The sequence below is a fragment of the Nicotiana sylvestris genome, chromosome 11, assembly GCF_000393655.2.
Source record: "Nicotiana sylvestris chromosome 11, ASM39365v2, whole genome shotgun sequence".
In the NCBI taxonomy this organism is placed as follows: domain Eukaryota; kingdom Viridiplantae; phylum Streptophyta; class Magnoliopsida; order Solanales; family Solanaceae; genus Nicotiana; species Nicotiana sylvestris.
The window spans coordinates 46950110-46966929 of NC_091067.1; positions in this window are offsets into that span (position 1 = coordinate 46950110).

Genomic DNA, 16820 nt, shown 5'->3' on the forward strand with positions numbered 1-16820 from the left:
TATTTAATAGTTACATATTCCAATTTTATTCCCAAGGGGTATTCCCATAATGGTTAAAAATCTAAGGGGTCGTTTGGTTAGGGAACAAGCTATACTGGAACTATAGCGACGATATTATAATATGAGAACTAAATCGTAATGAGATTATTTAGCGAATGTATTTTTATTGATAGATGTTTCATTCACTAGACTAAAAAGGGATATACATGTATAATATAAAACATATATTTGGTTTACATTAGATAAGTTGCGTTAAACTTTTATTTTCAATTTGAACCTTGTATTTTTAAAGGAATTTGGAAGAAGAGCCTTAGAGAAGGGTGTTTGACCTAAAATTTGGTTTTGGAAAAAATAATTAAATTTGTATTTAAGGGCCGTAAGTAATCAGTTCGATCTAGATTTCGAGCTAGAAAACTGATAATGAATGAAATTAAATAAATGCAATAATAAGAAAAATCTTATTATGGACGAGCTTTAATAGGTCGTATCAGCTACAATGTGATTGAACTTTGCAATGGTTGAGCAAAGCTTGACGACAACGTTAAATAAAGAAGATTGTTGATAATTTTCTAATGAATATTTTTTTCTCTTTGTTATTCGATGATCCCTTCTCGAAGAAGGAGGATGTCTTTATAGTAGTGGGGGGAGAGCATTGCCGCTTCGAGTTTTGGGACATCACACCAAGAAATTAGGTAGTGAGTAGTGAAATCCTCGATAGTGGTAATCACATCAGTCTAACGCCCAATATCCACGATCTCCGACCGCGGTTGACTGAGTCTTCGAGTGCGCACATTCATTCTTCGAATGCACATTCATCCAATAGTCAAAGGTTCTGAAACAAAAAGGGTTATCGAACTCGGTAACATTTTCTGCCATCCATATCCATTCTTGGGTCCCTTTTGTCACGTGAAAAGGATAAATTTTACCAATACTAATAGTCTCCCCACTTGTCAGGCAATTCGACGATGAATGCTCGATAAGTGTTAGTCTTTTTATGGGAGTTAGTCTTACTTAGAATCCTTCTCTAGCAAGAAAAAAATTTCAATAGGACTTTGTCATTAAGATTGATGTAACCCATGCTCAGGCCATATTTAATGTATTAAGACACGTGGATGCCTCTCATTGACTCCTTCATCTCTTATAGTTCCCAGGGTCATGATGATCACCTATGATAGGAACTCTTTTTGATTTTAGCGATTATGAAAGGAAAAGTTTTTCGCCTATATATACCTAGCTATGGTCCTCCTAATTAACTTAAAATTCCTCTGAAAATCCTCTTCTTCATTGCCTTCTTGTATCACTAACTTTCCCCTTGACCCTTCATTTCTCATCTTCTATTCTACTAATCTCATGGATTCTCAAGATTTTGACCCTTCTTCAGCGCTGACCAACCTTTAATGCCTATAGCTAGAGGTGCTTCGTAATCATTTCAATAAAACCCCATACTTTGATTCATGCTATTTCTGTAAGAGCTTCATCTTCTACCACTTCTGAGAAGAAAGCTTCCAAACCTGACGAAGACAGGAAGGGGAAGCAACGCTCTAAGTTTTTGATCCTAGAGGTTCTTCCCAAAAGTTTAGATTATGAGGGGGTTTGAGGCATGGAATAAGGTGTTGGGATAATTTTGGAGTTCTCATGTCGACAACATATACTCCCTTGTTTGTGAAGAATATATTTCCCTAATCCTTTGTGATTGTCATTGGGACGACCAAGTCACCTTTCACGTTCCTTCAGAGAACGAAAGAATTTCTAGCCACAGGCCTTGTTTCTCTTTTATCTACACTTACTCATTCACCTATGGGCTTGAACCTCCGATAGACCTCGTGATTTTTGACATGTGTTACCATTTTAGCATGTGCTTAGGCCAAGTTCGGCCGAATGTATGGAGGCTTATGGCGTTCTTTTGTTTCCTAGTGAGTGTGACTAACGTCCAGTTCTCTCTTTCGCATTTCTTTTCCATCATGCCGTTCATGGGAAACATTATTTTGATGGTTAGTTGGGATAACCGAACTCTCATAGACTCGAAGGATAAAACGATAAGGATTGGTTCGACTAATTCATCGAACTCCCCACTCACGAGTTGATTTTGTCCAAGGACAAGCCTATCTCGGGGTGTGGAATGACAAACGTTAGGATACATCCTTCTGATCAGATTGCATCCACATTGGTAACTACAGAGAGCATCCCGAATATCGAGGAGTAGGTTTGAAAAATCCTGGCGACCTCTCCGATAATGGGGAGATCTTGGAGGTTTATGTTAGAAGTTTTGGGTGGCGAGCTAAGGATCATAGAAAGTATTTGAACCGGTTGCTCCTTGACTATTGGGCTCGTAGAATTTTTCTTTCTGACGTGGTTTTGCTTATTTCCTTAAGAAGGCGGCTCCAGAAGTGCTAATCAAGCTCCTAGTTTCTATTGACTCTGCCAGGAAAAGAGTCAAGCAATTGTCTGCTTTGAAAAGAAGAGAAGACTCATTAGTTTCCACTCTGACGGGCCTTCCAAAGAAAAGAACAAGTTGAATTTTTTTATTTGACTTGACGGTATCCAATACTTTTCCCAAGCTACCCCTTGAACTGAGCATCTTCGAATCACCAATCCACATTGTGTTGGAGTATGAGGGCTCAGAGTCCCTTAGTTATTAGCCGGTGAGAGGAGTTGGTGAGGACTAGGGTTTGGATTCCCTAGGTTTAGAGCCAGTTAGAAGTGAAATCCCTTACATGGATTGGGAAAAGGTGTTGCCATGGACGAGCCTATCGAAGGACCTGTTCGCCCACACATACTACATCCTTCTGTTCCGCGCCCCCTCCCCTTACTAGTTCTTCAATGAGCGTTGGCACCTGTCTGATTTGGATCAACATACTGATGGTTGTTAATTTTCTGGACTGCTCAGGAGAGGGGACGATATGGCTGGAAGGATTGATAGGATCCTTGGAGAGGTAGGAGTTATCTGCCCAATTCGGAACCACACTGGCAAATGATGTGCTTCATTGCACCCTTTGGATAATGTATTCAATATTTTATCCTTTTGCTCTCTTTGTTTAACTTGTATTTAAGGTCAAATTACTTTTGCACAAGCAAAGTTGATCTCGATTCAGATATTAAAAAGGTTCTCGTTTTATGAAAGAACCATATAAGAGTTGAAACAGAATGCCAAGTTCTGGGAAACTCGCTGTTTTGATGCACTTTGGAACAAAGAGACTTACCAACTATTAGCCTATTTGGCTAATAATGAGTTAAATGAGCTAAATAGGGAGATCAAGATGATTGGAACCATGCACAACAGTTCAGGCAAGTTGCATGCATCGTACCTTGAGCAAACTCTTGGGTTGTAGAAGGATGCCAGCGATGCTCAACAGGCTGAAGTGACGAAGCTACAAAGAGAAAGAGATAACATTGCCCGAGAGCTTGATAGGCTGAAGCTTCAATTGGATTGGCGCAAAATATCATTTTCCTTGAGTCCAAGTTCTCTACATTATAGGGTGTTTGTGCAGGGATCCCTGACCTGGGGGAAGAAATAGTGAAAACAAGGCGGGCCATGGATGAGCTAAACTTATTCTCAATGCGGTCTCCCTCGAAGGAGGACTCTTGGGGAATGAAAAACTTGCCTACTATTGATACCCAATTTTACCCTCATATTTTTTCAAAATATATATACTTTTAAAACATCAATTTTTGCATCATTATGTAGTTTACAAATCCATACAAGCATTTTCTATAATTTTTCATATTTTTAGAGCTTTTAAATTGATTTTCCTGCATTTAAATTACTTGAATAATTATCTATTACTCTTTTAAATTATTTTTGTGATGACTTAGTTACCTAAAATTATTATTTGCACCTATAATATATGTTTCAAATATTTTATTTTATTTCATATAATTAAATTAATATTTTAAAGCTATTTGCACAATTTTGATAAAACATAGCCTATATTCATACACAAATGCTTTTTATTTATATTATTTGTGTCAAAATAGTATTTTATATTTTTATAATATTAAATTATTATTTTTAATCATTTCAGCGCATAATAATATTTTTATTTACTTACTAATCATTTTTATAAATATGTTTTTGATAAATTATGTGTATTTAAAAGGCTGGCCCAAACTTTGAGCCAATTTTCGAACCAAAATCAGCCCAATAACCCCTAAGACCACTCCAAATTACCCAATTCCCCAATCCAATGCGAAAATAAATCGACCCTAGCTTGATAAAATCCTCACCCCACTCTCTTTATATCCCCTCACCCAAACCCTAATCCCCATTTCTTTACACCAGTCGCCCTCAAACACTCTCCAATTTATTTTCTTTCTTGAACCCTAGCCGATTTATCTTTCAAAATTCGGCTGTAAAATAGAATCAATCATTGATTCACTTACCTTATTGCTCTCCTTTCGCTGCTGGTTGTCCATTTGTTGTGTTACTTAGGTGCTTGCCTATGTTTGGCAAGCGATATCTTCTGAGATGGAATTAAAGTGGTTTGAACCTTTTGATTTTGAGCATTAACTCATCTATATACACTCAATCCCATGCTATGTGATTCCGATTTCAGTGAGATCTCTGTCGATTTGTGTTTTCCCTCTTCAATTAGGGTTTACCCGTTTCTCTCCTAAATTGATTCTGAATTGATTTTTGCACGCTTTCTTTCCTTATTTTAAGTTTGATTTATTTTGTTTCCTTGTTTGTCCAATTTTACTGCTATATAAACCCCTCCTCATTCCCCTTTGAGATAGACTTTAGTCACTATATTTTCACTTAAAATTGGAGCATTGTTCTGTGATTCCCTCATTTTCTTGTTCTGTACTTTATTTTTGGCCGGCTGAAAGCTAAGGCCACTGAGACTTTATTGTTCGAACTTTCTCTTGGTGGAGCATTGCCCGGTGTTCTTTTTTTGCTCTTGGGAACTTTGAAGCATTGAGGTTTTGGGTTCTTGTGTATCTTTTGTTCTTTATTGTTGTCCGTTTAACTGGTAAGTTTCTTGACCTTTTGCAATTTCATTTTTTATGTGTCTCTGATTTGCATATAATCTCACTTTCGAAATCTATGGCTTAATGTGTTTCCGGATTATTTTTATGCACAATTTTGTTAGCTTCACACTTGTCTCTTTGGCATTTATTTTTTCTTAATGTTGCTAACTGGGATAATCTGAACCCTCCTAAGCTCGATTAGCTAAATGTATTGGTGCCTGTATATTCATGAATATGCTTACCTGCTTTGTCCTGAATCTCTGTAATGAATGCCTCACTTCTGTAATAACCTGAGTTAAGACTTTCACTGTCAACTACGACTTGTTTCTCTACTATTGTGTCACTCAACATGTTTACTTGATCTCATACCCCTTTAGTGATTACTTAAATTTTTAGAACATATATCTCAACTTGTGTTTCCCCTACCGTGATTGAACTGTTTCATGATGAATCCCTGGCATAACTTGGACCTTCCTTAGCTAATTAGTCTACTGGTCAATGCTTTAATGCCTACCTTTGCTATTTGATATGAGTTTACTTTCCCACTCTGTTCCGAATCTCCATAATGATTGTCTTGCATATGTAATGTGTTCTAATCTGTGTTAAGACCTTTTTTTTTTATTTATTTATATATTATCTTGCTTCCCTGCTAATATGTCCCTCAGCATGTCTTTGGCTCATTTGATTCCCTGCTCCTTCTGTGATTACTTGATTGGTCACAATGTGTGTTCCCCTATCATGTCTAAATGTTGTTTTGTTCCTAATGAGAATTAATATGTCTGTGTTATGATTTTGGGATATATTCTTAGCACAAATTAGACTTTTTAGGTTTCAACTTGTTTAGTATTATGCATCTGTGCATGATAATCTTTGTCTATCCTGCAAACTTGTTTTCCCCCCCAACTCTTTCAATACGTTGTTGTCTATGTGTTATTTTACTAAGTGTTGACCCTGCTTCTAAACCCCTGCTTGACCTACTTTTAAGTCTTGTTACCTGTTTGATTAGTTTTCTTTGTGTTCTCAACCTTGCTATGTCTACTTTATGTTATAAGATTATCCCCTCAACTTCTGTCTCTCAACCATTGTCCACTCTCCCTCATTTGTTACCTATGCCATACTGAACCTCTCATTCTTGGTCGGCTGAAATCCAAGGCCACCAAGGCTCGTACTATTGACCTCCCTAGTGTGAGCACTGCTGGGGTCCATTTGAGACCCTTGTGAACTCTGAGACACTAGGATTTGGGGTCCTTTAGTCACTCCCCCTACTATTGAGATCTGAACTATTCTTGACACTCAATTCTTTCTCCCTATTATCTACTGAATATGTAAGCTGGTTGGTTTAAGTGATTCAACACTTGGCAATATGGTTAATTTGTGGTTGTGTGATTTGGATTTGATCTCTTCTATGGATTCTGGGTTGTGTTGATGAATATGTCTCCTTGTTGGAAATCTGGGTGTGTTACGTGAGAATTGCTGAAGTCCCAGACAGTACTGGGTATTTCTTTTGGGCCTGCTATTGGCCTACTGTCATTATCTATACAATATTTGTAATTAGTTTGTCATTGGTTCTGTAATAATTTTGTAATGAATAATTGGGTGTTAGTAAAAATGGGGAATGGGTAGGTTCTTAATGTTTGCATGAAAAAGGGTAGACAATATGCCTATATGACTCAATGATTTATTTGCTATATCTGCCGTTCGATCTATATGTGCATTGTAGAAATGATGTCATTAAGAGAAGCACACACTCGCACTACTTGTCGGAACATGAATTCAAATGCCCCAATTATTCTTACTGCTATGTGTTACTAGAAAACTTGCCTATAGAAAATAAATATCACAAAATTTTCTTTCAATTCGCATCAGCATATTCACTAGAAATCATGCCTACAAGATTCTGATTACTTCATTTGCTTCTGTATCGCACTGTTCACGATAAATCATGTCTATAGGATTTTTATCACTTCATTTGCTGTTGTATCGTACTATTCACCTAGAAAACATGTCTATAAGGAAAAGTATAACAATAAAATTGGTTCCAAGTATTGATCGTTAGAGATCTTGTCTATAGGATATCACTATTCGCCTTAATAATTGTTAATGTTGAACCTCTCAAACATTGTTCACTGCTTGTTTATGCCGCTGGCAGCAAGCATAAGTAATTCTGGGTTTCTCCCAATAGTTTCCATTATTCCTTGTTGCGCAAGTCATCTAGACGCAACATGTTTAATAACTGAAAATCTGTAATCCCAATAATCAACGTGTATAATCCTGTCTATGAGCAGCGCCTAGCCTCAGAAACTGCTTGTATATTTTAATGCATTGTCACATAAAAATCATTTCTACAGGGCTTAAGGTTCTTAAATCTGAACTGCCTAATATGAAAACCTGCCTTGCGTGCATTTGTTGCTTAAGTGTAGAGGCAAACTTGAGCCTTTAACTGCCCATATTTGAAGTCCAATATGTGTTTTGTATGTCGTCTAGTATTGACATTTTTGAGCAGCCTAAGTAACGTTTAGAACCATCTAAGTAGATGTCCAATACCTCGAGGACCATAGGAATGGGACTGATAGTGCACGCATAGAGCACGACTTAGAATTGAATTAGCGCGCTTTAGGTAAATAACTTTAACTAGTAATCGGGTAGCAGGAAATGATAGTCTGTTCATGCTGAATAATATGACTAACTCCCTATCTCAAGGGAGTTGCGAAGTATTATTTATGTTGAACGGGGGTGATCCTTTAGGCTAAAAGACTTAGCCCCCCTATGTTGCTATTAGATCTAAATGGCTGTATCCCTATATTCATATCAAGGTCTGTACCAATCGTGTTGCAATAAAATTCTTTGACCTTTATATTCCCTTTGTTTAATTGATAACTTAGCCTAATTATAATCCTCATGATCTTAGGTTCGGCCGGGACCCACATTTTTGGACCTCGAAGAGTGCCTAAAACCTTCTCTTTGAGGTAATTTGAGCCCTTACCCAATCTTTGGTGACGTTGACTAGTCAAATAGAGTTATCTGCATAATAGATGCCCTAAAGCACCTTGAAAATGTTAGATGACGACTCTTATCTTTTAATACTCTATATCCCATTCTAAAAGGAGTTGTCATGACGTCGAAACCCGCTTTTGCGAGAAAATAGGGCGCGACAGCATGGCGACCCTACTGGGAAATACTTAGGCTCTTACCATAATAAACATGGCTTATGTGAATTAATTTTCTTTGTTATAAAACGCACCTTCCTTTTCCATCTTTATTTCTTAAATTTTGCTATTACATGCACATCCCTCTCCCGTTCACCTTTACTTATTTAAACCCATTATAACATGCACATCCCTTCCTTTCTCCATTTCTATTGCTTAAAATTGTTATAACCTGCACATCCTTTTCCATGTTCGCCCTTATTTGCTCTAACTGCTCTTCATTTATTTAAAGACTGCTATATCATGCCTCTCCCATCCCTATTCCCTTGCTTGCTTTATTAAATTCTCATATATTTCACGAACTAACTTCTTCCCTTGTCTTTCTCTTATGCCTTTCATGTTTTACCTTAATATTGTGTTTTCCGCTTTTACATATTTACCATGCAAATACTTGACAATGTGTTATTATCTCTTCATAAAAGCATGCTCTACATCATACTCCACTAGTGCCAATTATCAACATAACATCACTTGATGAGTGTCCGCGCTCTTTCAAAATTACCCTTTTTAAATTGGAAAGGCTTATTTGCGGTAGACTAGTCAATCAACAGTGTAGTCGACGGTTCCGTGTCTTTCCATCTCAAGTTTCCCACTTGAGAGTACCTGTCTAGGCCATTCTAAAAACCTTACTCCAATATCAAATGTACATGCATCATATCAAACCTAGTACGGGTTAGAACGTTGTTAATGTGATAGCCCGCTAAGATAAGCCTTGTCCAATGTCCGATGAGATTTCTACAATCCCAATGGACACCATCATGTTATGTGCATTACTTGGAGAAACTATGCCAATATGTTGATCAGTAGTGTGTAAATAGTCAAATCTAGAGGGGGAGAGGGCTAACCTTATTTGTTTGCATAAAATGAAGCACGAAGTCCCCAGGTTCGGCATGGTCCAAAACATCCCACCTATGCTACTTGATTGGTGAAAAAATCTCGCGCCTAGAGACAAGAATCACGTGAGAATGGTCCTTGGTAATTTACCGCCCTTGCTAGACATCCAGATGAATAGAGCATCGTTTGATGCTGCCATTATGTTTTGGGATGAGAAAAGGGCCGTCTTCCGCTTTGGTGACATAGAAATTACTCCTCTCCTAGAAGAAATAGGAAGCTTCACTAAGCTGCAATGGGATAGTCCAGGTTTATTAGTGCTAGAGAATCGCACCTCTCACGATTTTCTGAAAATGCTAGGTTTCAAGAAAAATGATGAGTTGCTTTGTTTGAAGAAGTCATACATCCCATTTTAATTCCTTTAAGAGCGTTATTGGTACAACAAGTCATATCGCCTTCATCATGATTTACTTGCCATTACTTCCTTGGATTGGACGCACTGTCGAGATTATTTGTTCATTGTCTGCTTCTTGGGGTTGCTGATATTTCCGATGAAAGGGGTAAGGATCCACACTCATATAACCATGGTCGCCAGGACCCTAATGGAAGGCATCGAGGGACAAACCTATACTATCATCCCCATGATCTTGGCTGGAATGTACCGCGCTCTAGATCGGTGCAAGCAGGGGTCGGGCACTTCGAGGTTGTAATCTGTTACTGCAAGTTTGTTTATTGGAACATTTTTAGAGGGGAGAATATCGTTAAGAACTTTTGTGATGAACATTAAACGATTACATAGCTTACCATCATCCAAGGAGAATGACATTTATCCCAGACAAGTTTGCACAATCGGGAAATGCTGTGAGTTGGGTGCATTTCTTCAGCAATCTGATAGGCGAGCGGGTGCATTGGACATTTGAATGGTTTCCTAGCACTGAGTTCATCATCAGGTCAAGAGAAACTACTCATTTAGTACGGATCGGGTTGAGGGAAATCTATCCTTATGCTCCTATAAGGGTAATGAGACAAGCGGGAAGAAAACATTTTATACCTCCGGTTTCCAACATGGTCCAGTACAAAGTAGATTTTAAAGGGAACGTTATTTCATTCAAGTTCGAGGCACATCATATGTGGAATAAACAGATCATTGTGGAAAAGGATACTATTGAGCCAGACAGGTATCATGCCGGCCATATGTACTTCTATCCATCATGGTTGGTAGACAATATAGTAGGAGATGTCAAGCCGAGAATTAATCTAAAAAACAAGATCATAGATGACGCTGCTAAAGTACAGGTCAAGGATAGAAGGTTACGCAAAAGGGTCTTCTAGTCTGAAGCAAGGCATCTGGAACAACACAAAGTGGATATGGAAGCAATCAACGAATGGAGGGAAATTGCCACCAAGTTAATAGAGAGATTGGAATATCTGGAGCAAATATTGATGGAGCTTGAGAGAAAAATGAGAAAGAGGATTTCAGACTGTCAAAACACGGATGACAATGATGGAGGGAACCTAGCAAAGGCTTACCTATTGTTGGATATGCGCGACCTGGGGAACCTGATTGATGGAGTCGAAAGAGCCAAGCACGGGGAAGGTCCTTCTGGGACCAAGTAGATTAGGGAAATGATGTTTTACTGATTTTTAGATTATTCTTAGATTTTGATTGTAATAAGGCAAATGCCATTAGTAACTTTCTTATTCTGGTCATTTTAGTAAGGGTTTGATTCATTTTCGCATTAATGAAATGACACAGTTATTGGCACCAATTTTTTCCAAGTCTATATGTCGCTTATCCCTACCTCGGGCACAGCGAGGTCCCCAAATTAGGATGCGAATTATTACATGATTTTGCAAAACATGTTCAATATTGCAAGCATTCTTTCAATATCTCTTACCGACTTGGTTACCTTTTGTTTTTCTTTCTTTTGATTATTCCCATTCCCTAAGGTTGGTTTGTGCATACTGACATCATCCGCATATCACACTATATCTAGAGGTCCTCCACCTCCTCTTTCACCAAGTGATCCTAAAGGCATAAGTAAAGGGAAAGAAAGATGGACGATTTAAGGACAATCCACCGCCAAAGCCTCCTGAACACATAACCAAAATCCACCGGCAAAGCCTCCTACACCACATCAATACACCATGCCTCCTCAGAACCAAAACCCTCCACCAGTATTTACTCCTCCACAACACTATCACCATCCAACTCAGTACCCACAAACTACCACTTACCATACTCTTCAGAATGCACCACAACCTACTCCTAATCCCCAAAACTAAACCAATGACCACTAGTATGTCCAGATTCCCGGAGTTCACCAAAGCAATCCTATATATGTGAAAACATTTACCCCACACCCTACAACAAACCCTATATATACTGAAATCCATTGAGAAGCACCTGCTCATCAAGAACATGGCGGAAGAACTCATGAAGCTCATTAGTAGAGTTCAGAGTGTTGAAGGTGGCAAGGGCAAGGGCATCAGGGGTTTAGATTATGAGGACGTGCATTCAACCAGATGTGGAACTTATGGAGGGTTACAAACCTCCAAGTTCGGAATCTTCAATGGAACTAGTGATCCAAAAGTGCATCTAAGAACATATTTTGACAAACTTGTAAGGGTTGGTAAAGATGAACGAATTCGTATGAAGCTATTTATGAGGAGCCTCACTGGAGATGCTTTGTCTTGGTACATCAGTCAGAACCCAAAGAAGTGGGTTAATTAGGTGAGCGCGGTGTTACATTTCATGGATCGATTTAGGTTCAACACAGAAAAGGCACCAGACATTTTTTACATTCAAAATCTTAAGAAGAAACCAACAGAAACCTTCTACGATTATGCTACTCGCTGGAGATCTGAAGCTGCGAAAGTAAGGCCAGCAGTTGAAGAAGAATAGATGAATAAGTTCTTTACCAGATCTCAAGACCCACAATACTATGAAAGGTTGATGGTTATTGAAAACCATAAATTCTCTGACATCATCAAATTGGGAGAGAGAATAGAAGAAGGGATCAAGAGCGGAATGCTAAAAAAATTCGAAGCACTCCAGACCACAAATAAAGCTTTGTAGTCAGGAGGTATCTCCAAGAAGAAAGAAGTGGGTGCAGTAATGGTAGCCCAAGGTCCGAATTCTCCTCTCACATACCAAACACCTCCGCCCACACACCAGCCTTCACCCTCCAGATACCAACAACCTACTGCCACCTACCATACTTATCATACCCAATCCGCATATTACCATTAGCCACCACCAACCCACCAAAATTACAAAAAACGGAGACCAAGTTTCGACCACAGACCACCCAGACAATTCACTCCGATTGCTGAACCCATAGACCAACTAATCGAGAGACTGAAGGTTGCCGATTACATCACTCACATTCCCGTTGTTGTTATAGAAAGCTCTTCTAAGTGGATTAACCCAAACAAGACATGTGCCTATCACTCAGGCATGAAGGGTCATACCATTGATGAGTGTCGCACTCTGAAGGACAAGATTCAGATATTAATCAACACTAAAGCCATACAGGCAAAGGAGGCTGCACCCAATGTTCGTAAGAATCCTCTTCTCGATCATAGAGGTAAGGGAGTTAATGTGATAGTGACTGATGAAGAATAGGATCCGAAAGGGTCAATCGGACTTATTTGGGAGGGTGATAATCCTAAAACATCTCCAGTCACTCTCACGCCTATCGTGGTACAAACCCAGGCATCAATTGAGATTGAGGTAGCCGCACCAGCGTTGTTTGAAGTTGATGTGACCACACCCTTCATCGTGATGGTAGCACCTATGCCGTCTTATAAGTCTAATGGTATACCATGGGATTATGTTGCAGAAGCAAAAAGGAAAGGAAAATCGAAAATGGAAGAAACAGGTGCAGCACAACACATGACTAGAACTGGTAGGGTTTATACACCCGAGCATTTAAGAGGAACAAGCAAGGAAGCTGCATCTAAGCTGCCTGTCATTGAAACTGTCCCTAACGACCTTTGGAGAAAAGTGCAAGTGAGAGAATACTTTGAAATTGACCATTTGAACGAAACTCCTGCTCAGATATCAATTTTATCATTGCTGCAAAACTCCGAGACACATAGGAATGCCTTTAAAAAGGTGCTGAGCGAAGCCTATGTACGGACCAATATCACTAGTGGGAAAATGGCCAACCTGGTCGGGCAAAAATTGGAAAGGCACAAAATCACTTTTCATGAAGACGAGCTACCACCGGAAGGACTAAGTCACAATAGGACACTACATATCACAGTGCAATTTGAGGACAAATTCATCACCAGGGTCCTGATAGATGAGGGTGCGAGTTTCGACATAAGTCCACTAACTACTTTGAAGAGATTAGGTAAAGGCCTGCACGAGATACGAGCAGGAAGCATGTTTGATGGATCTCAGAGGGCCACAATCGGGAAGGTCAATCCCAGCCTACAGATTGGCCTGACCTGGTTTGATGTTGAGTGCTGTATATAACTGCTACCTACAATCTATTGTTGGGACGACCCTGGATACATGCTGCTGGGGCCTTAGCTTCCATTCTACATCAGGCTATGATGTTTGAGTGGAACCATCTGGAGGTGATCATCCATGGAGATGGGAGTAATCACATTTATACCAATCAAACCGTTTTAGTCATCGAGAATAGAAGGAAGCTGGGTGGAGAAACATACCACCGTATTGAGCACGTCAACGCAATTGAAAAAGATAAATGGTGGAGCAACAAGATAGAAAGCATATTGCTATAGATAAGATATGAGCCTGGCAAGGGTCTTGGCAAGAATCTCCAAGGGATAACTAAAACGGTACAACTAAAGCGTCATGGTACAACTTTTGGGCTTGGGTATGAATACACTTGGAAAGAGTTCCAGGATTGGTCTCCGCCATGGCGTGGTCCTTAGTATCCACTGGAATAACCAGTACCACATTTATACCAGACATTTCATCAAGTGACATGATGTGGGTGCCTGAAGAAGATGAAGCTTTAGCTGGCATAAGGAAGTTGTTTCTGGATGATGAAGACATGGATTGCAGTGCGATAGTTGAGGAGGAGGAGGAGGAGGAGGAAGACCTTACTATTCAGACTGTGGAGAAAGGAGTTGTTCTCAAGAACTGAATTGCCTCACCATCGCGGGCCCGTCGAGTTCCTGGGTAGCCTGGAAATTAGCATCAATTATTTTTAAAACAATTTTATGAGCATTAAAGATATATTCAATATTTTGTTTTTAATGTATTTTGTTTTGAAATAATTGCTCGAGTCATCGAGCCGTACTTGTTTGACGTTTTCAAGATTTATTTAATGCATTGTTATTTTTAGTATTTCTTATTATTCTTTACATTTTCTATACAACATTATTATTACCTATCCCGATGAACCTACGACTGTGACATGTAATGAGACAATGCAACATAAAGATAATGATTCAGAGGATCTAGAAGATCATATAATACTTGAGGTAATTGCCAGAGAAGTGGAAAACTTTGAAAACAAGCCTAAGTCTAATTTAGACGAGACTGAGACGGTTAACTTAGGAGACTCTGAAACAACCAAGGAAACACATATAAGCATTCATCTATCACCGTCAGAGAAGGAAGAATACATCCGGTTACTCAAAGAGTATGAAGATATTTTTGCATGGTCCTATGATGATATGACTGGTTTGAGCATATCCATAGTGGCTCACAAGTTACCTACCGATCCCATATGTCCACCGATAAAATAGAAGCTCAGAAAATTCAAGCCAGATATGAGTTTGAAAATAAAAGAGGAAGTCACTAAGCAAATCAAAGCCAAGGTTCTCAGAGTGGTTAAGTATCCAACTTGGTTGGCCAACACTATCCGGCATCTGCAAACTCAAGGTTCCATGCACCAACAATATGGCAGAATATGAGGCTTGTACCTTGGGACTCATGTTTTCCATTGACATGAATGTTCATGAATTGCTGGTAATTGGAGATGCCAACCTTTTGGTGCATCAGGTTTTAGGAGAATGGGCTACAAAGAACACCAAGATATTACCATATCTATACTGTGTGCAAGATCTGATCAAGAAGTTCATGAAGAAAGAATTCAAACATGTTCTGAGGATTCAGAATGCGTTCGCAGATGCATTGGCCACTTTATCTTCCATGATACAACAACCAGACAAGAATTTCATCGATCCTATCCCAATAGGAATTCATAAGAACCCAGCTTATTGTGCTCATGTTGAAGAATAAATTGATGGAAATCCATGGTTCCACGACATCAAAGAATACTTGGCAAAAGGAGAGTACCCGGAGCATGCAAATCAAACTCAGAAATGCACACTCCGAAGGTTAGCCAACCACTTCTTTCAAAGCAGAAGAATTTTGTACAGAAGGACTCCCGACCTGGGGTTCCTACGCTGTGTCGATGCCAAGGAAGCATCCATATTGCTCGAGGAAGTACATGCCAGAGCTTGTGGGCCACACATGAATGGTTTTGTCTTGGCCAAGAAAAGACTAAGAATTGGGTATTTCTAGAGGACTATGGAAACAGACTGCATCAAGTATGTCTAGAAGTGTCACCAATTCCAAATACATGCCGATATGCTACGTGCCACCCAATGAACTCAATGCAACAAGTGCACCCTGGCCTTTCTCCGCTTGGGGCATCGATGTCATCGGTCCAATCAAACATGCTGCTTCAAACGGGCATAGGTTCATGTTACGCCCCCCAATATTATGTCACGTAGTATTATATTACGATGATGTTACGTCCTGCAGTATTATATTACGATGATATTATGCCTTGCAGTATTACATTACGATGATGTTACACTTCGCAGTATTAAGTTATGACGATGTTGCACCTTGTTGTATTGTACGTTGAATTTGTCGTAAGGTAATGAACATCAGTCCAAGGAAAAGATTATTTGGAGATTATAAGGATTATGCTATTTAAAATAAGTGATGATTAAATTCGTGAAGGTAAAATGGGAAGCAAGTCAAAGAAAATAAATTTTTGTCCAAGTTTGGCGTGTTGGAATAAAATACAGGCCGAGCGTTAATACCCGATATTTATGGACTAATGCATACAAGGTACCACATAGCCATGATAGTAAGGTGTATAAGGTATGTTAAAAGTGAGTAGTATTTTAAATAAGTGGAGATAATTCTCAATTATGTGGGTAATTGGTTAATTATTAGTTAGTGAGAGATTAATAGATTATTAATTAATTAAAAAAATTGGATAAGTTTGAGGATCCTTACCTTTAACGTGGAAGCAAGCCAATTCCTAACCAAATGACTCTTAGTCATTTTGGTTAGGTGGAAAAATACTACAAAACGCTTCATTTTTATATATATCTTGAATACAAGACCTTATAAACAAAATCCCTACAATTTCATATGATTAAAAGTGAATTCTTATAAGTTTTCAACAAAGTTCATTCTCAAAAACGCTACAATCTTAGCAATTCTCATAAGTTTCAACAAAAACTTCTAACCACCAATTCCTACAAAAAATCCAACGAGAATTAAGAATCTTAACAACGTAAAACTTTTGCGGTTCTAAAGGAGAATGATGCAACTTTTTCCAAGAATAACATACAGATTTTTTCCTACTCCGGGTATGTTAAGGCTACAAATGAAATGAGCAAAATACGCAACTTCCATAAATGACTCTATTCATAGAAATACTAGGGGTGTCTATATTCTTAATTCCCCATGTGGATTATTATTATATCTTCTGTTCACGGGTCTCAGAAAAATACGTATTTGATAAAGTTTATCCGAAAGGCATATTGATTTTATGGTATACCGAGAGAATCTTATTAACGTAT